This window comes from Taudactylus pleione, unplaced genomic scaffold (genome assembly GCF_031769625.1).
Source record: "Taudactylus pleione unplaced genomic scaffold, aTauple2 ptg000240l, whole genome shotgun sequence".
Taxonomy (NCBI): Eukaryota; Metazoa; Chordata; class Amphibia; order Anura; family Myobatrachidae; genus Taudactylus; species Taudactylus pleione.
In genome coordinates this window covers 382,501-386,926 of record NW_028284642.1, presented here as the reverse complement: position 1 = coordinate 386,926, position 4,426 = coordinate 382,501, and positions in this window count along the sequence as shown.

Genomic DNA, 4,426 nt, shown 5'->3' with positions numbered 1-4,426 from the left:
CCAGGAGATGAATGGAAGGTTCTGTGAGCAGGGTGTCCAGGCCATAGCTCCAGGAGAGTACAGGAGATTATGGGAGCGAGGCAGCCCGGCCAGGGCTCCAGGAGAGAATGGGAAATTCTACGAATGAGGCATCCCTGCCAGGGCTCCAGGAGAGCAAGGAAATGTTGCGAGCAAGGTGTCCCAGCCAGGGCTACAGGAGAGCATGGGAGATTCTGCGAGTGAGGTGGCCCAGGCAGGGCACCAGGAGACCATGGACATGTTGTGAGCGAGGCATCCCGGCCAGGGGTCCAGGAGAGCATTGGAAATTCTGCGAACAAGGTGTCCCAGCCAGGGCTCCAGGAGAGCATGGGAGATTCTGCGAGCGATGCATCCCAGCCAGGGTTCCAGGAGAGCATGGACACTTTGCAAGCGAGGCATCCCATTGAGGGCTCCAGGAGAGCATGGGAAATTCTGCAAATGAGGCGTCCCTGCCAGGGCTCCAGGAGAGCATGGACATGTTGAGAGTGAGGCGTCCCAGCCTGGGCTCCAGGAGAGCATGGGAGATTCTGCATGCGAGGAATCACAGCCAGGGCTCCAGGAGAGCATGGACATGTTGTGAGTGAGGCGTGCCAGCCAGGGCTCCAGGAGAGCATGGACTTGTTGTGAGTGAGGCGTCCCGGCCAGGGCTCCAGGAGAGCATGTACATGTTGTGAGCGAGGCGTCCCAGCCAAAGCTCCAGGAAAGCATGGGAGATTCTGCGAGTGAGGCATCCCAGCCAGGGCTCCAGGAGAGCATGGGAAATTCTGTAGGCAAAGCATCCCAGCCAGGGCTCCATAAGACCACGGGAGATACTGCAAGCGAGGCATCCCATCAAGGGCTCCTGGAGAGCATGCACATGTTGCGAGCGAGGCGTCCCAGCCAGGGCTCCTGGAGAGCATGGGAAATTCTGTGAATGAGGCGTCCCAGCCAGGCCTCCAGGAGAGCATGGGATATTCTGTATGCGATGTGTCCTGGCCATGGCTCCAGGAGAGCATGGACCTGTTGTGAGCGAGGCATCCCAGCCAGGGCTCCAGGAGAGCATGGACATGTGAGCGAGGCATCCCAGCCAGGGCTCCAGGAGAGCATGGGAAATTCTGCAAGCGAGGTGTCCTAGCCAGATCATGGGAGACTCCAGCAGAGCCAGAGCCCCGGCCAGGGTTCCAGGAGACAATGGGAGATTTTGCAAGTGAGGCGTCCCGGCCAGGGCTCCAGGAGACCATGGGAGATTCTGTGAGCGAGACGTCCTGGCCAGGCCTCCAGTACAGCATGGACATGTTGTGAGCGAGGCGTCCCAGCCAGGGCTCCAGGAAAGCATGGGAGATCCTGCGAGCGAGACGTCCCGGCCAGGGCTCCAGGAGAGCATGGACATGTTGTTAGCGAGGTGTCCCAGCCAGGGCTCCAGGAGAGCATGGACATGTTGTGAGCGAGGCGTCCCGGCCAGGGCTCCAGGAGAGCATGTACATGTTGTGAGCGAGGCATCCCAGCCAAAGCTCCAGGAAAGCATGGGAGATTTTGCCAGCAAGGCATCCCTGCCAGGGCTCCAGGAGAGCATGGACATGTTGTGAGCAAGGCGTCCCAGCCAGGGCTCCAGGAGACCATGGGAGATTCTGTGAGCGAGGCATCCTGGCCAGGCCTCCAAGAGAGCATGGGAGATTCTGTGAGCAAGGCGTCACTGCCAGGTCTCCAGGAGAGCATGGGAGACTTTGTAAATGAGGCCTCCCACCAGGGCTCAGGAGAGAATGGGAGATTCTGCGAGCAGGGCATCCCGGCCAAATCTCCAGGAGATGAATGGAAGGTTCTGTGAGCAGGGTGTCCAGGCCATAGCTCCAGGAGAGTACAGGAGATTATGGGAGCGAGGCAGCCCGGCCAGGGCTCCAGGAGAGAATGGGAAATTCTACGAATGAGGCATCCCTGCCAGGGCTCCAGGAGAGCATGGAAATGTTGCGAGCAAGGTGTCCCAGCCAGGGCTACAGGAGAGCATGGGAGATTCTGCAAGTGAGGTGGCCCAGGCAGGGCACCAGGAGACCATGGACATGTTGTGAGCGAGGCATCCCGGCCAGGGCTCCAGGAGAGCATTGGAAATTCTGCGAACGAGGTGTCCCAGCCAGGGCTCCAGGAGAGCATGGGAGATTCTGCGAGCGATGCATCCCAGCCAGGGTTCCAGGAGAGCATGGACACTTTGCAAGCGAGGCGTCCCATTGAGGGCTCCAGGAGAGCATGGGAAATTCTGCAAATGAGGCGTCCCTGCCAGGGCTCCAGGAGAGCATGGACATGTTGAGAGTGAGGCGTCCCAGGCTGGGCTCCAGGAGAGCATGGGAGATTCTGCATGCGAGGAATCACAGCCAGGGCTCCAGGAGAGCATGGACATGTTGTGAGCGAGGCGTGCCAGCCAGGGCTCCAGGAGAGCATGGACTTGTTGTGAGTGAGGCGTCCCGGCCAGGGCTCCAGGAGAGCATGTACATGTTGTGAGCGAGGCGTCCCAGCCAAAGCTCCAGGAAAGCATGGGAGATTCTGCGAGTGAGGCATCCCAGCCAGGGCTCCAGGAGAGCATGGGAAATTCTGTAGGCAAAGCATCCCAGCCAGGGCTCCATAAGACCATGGGAGATACTGCAAGCGAGGCATCCCATCAAGGGCTCCTGGAGAGCATGCACATGTTGCGAGCGAGGCGTCCCAGCCAGGGCTCCTGGAGAGCATGGGAAATTCTGTGAATGAGGCATCCCAGCCAGGCCTCCAGGAGAGCATGGGATATTCTGTATGCGATGTGTCCTGGCCATGGCTCCAGGAGAGTATGGGATATTCTGCAAGTGAGGAGGTTTCCTAGCCAGAGCATGGGAGACTCCAGCAGAGCCAGAGCCCCGGCAAAGGGCTGCAGGAGAGCATGGACCTGTTGTGAGCGAGGCATCCCAGCCAGGGCTCCAGGAGAGCATGGACATGTGAGCGAGGCATCCCAGCCAGGGCTCCAGGAGAGCATGGGAAATTCTGCAAGCGAGGTGTCCTAGCCAGAGCATGGGAGACTCCAGCAGAGCCAGAGCCCCGGCCAGGGTTCCAGGAGACAATGGGAGATTTTGCAAGTGAGGCATCCCGACCAGGGTTCCAGTAGAGCTTGGGAGATTCTGCGAAAGAGGCATCTCGGCCAGACCTCCAGGAGAGCATGGGAGATTCTGCGAACGAGGCATCTCGGCCAGGCCTCCAGGAGAGCATGGAAGATTCTGCGAATGAGGCATCTTGGCCAGGCCTCCAGGAGAGCATGGGAGATTCTGCGAGCGAGGCAGCCAGGGCAGGGATCCTGGAGAGCATGGGAGAGTCTGAGAGCAAGACGTCCTGGCCTGGGCTCCAGGAGAGCATGGGAGATTCTGCGAGCGAGGCTGCCAGAGCAGGGCTCCAGGAGAGATTGGGAAATTCTGAGAGTGAGGCATCCCAGCCAGGGCCTGGTCTCCAGGAGAGCATTGGAGATTCTGCGGGCGAGGCTTCCCGGTCAGGGCTCCAGGAGAGCATGGGAGATTCTATGAGCGAGGCGTTCCCTCCAGGAGTGATTGGGGAGAGAGCCCCCTCCGCCAGCGCGGGTCTCCCGGCAGGGTCGAATGGGTATGACCCTTCCCCTTCTCCGTTCCCTGCGGTGCAGGGGAACTGCAACCTCTGGAAGTCCCGATGAGGTCGGGAAAAAGGGCTTCATTCCGGGACCCAGTTCCAGGAGGTCGGGTAAAATCCATCGGCGCCCCGCAAAAGGTGGCGCGCAGCAGCGACACCGTGATGTCCGGGGGAATTCCTTGGGTGGATTCCTAGGTGGTGAAGAGGCGAAAGAGAAAGAGCCAGGAAGCGAACCATGGGGCACAGCGCGAGATGGCTCAAAGTTTCACCTGAGTTACCCTTCTGATTGATGGGGAACTCTGTGTCTCAGGTTGATTCTGCTGAACGGGCATGTCTCCAAGAGTGCAAGAGAGGTTCTGTGACTGAGGTGTCTTGGGCAGGGCTCCAGGAGTAAAAGGGCAGAGAGGCCCCTCTGCCATCATGGAAGCCCACGTGGGCAGAACAGGGTGAATTTTCTCCCTTTACCAGGAGCGTGAGGGAGATACTGTGACTGAGCTGGCCTGAGAAGGAACCAGAGGGTGACCGGGGTGAGAGCCACTCTGCATGCATGGTTCCCGGCTGGGCTGAACAGGGCGAACCTAATCCCTCCCTTTACCAGGAGTATGAGGAAGATACTGTGACTGAGCTGGCCCGAGCAGGGAACCAGAGGGTGACCGGGGTGAGAACCCCCTCCACCAGTGTGGGAGCCCCGTTGGTCTCGCGGCCAGGCTGAACGAGGATGACCCTTTCCTTCTCCCTTCCCTGCGGTGCACTACCACTTGGTGGCAGACAGGTGAACTGCAACCTCCGGAAGTCCCGATGAGGTTGGGAAAAAGGGCCT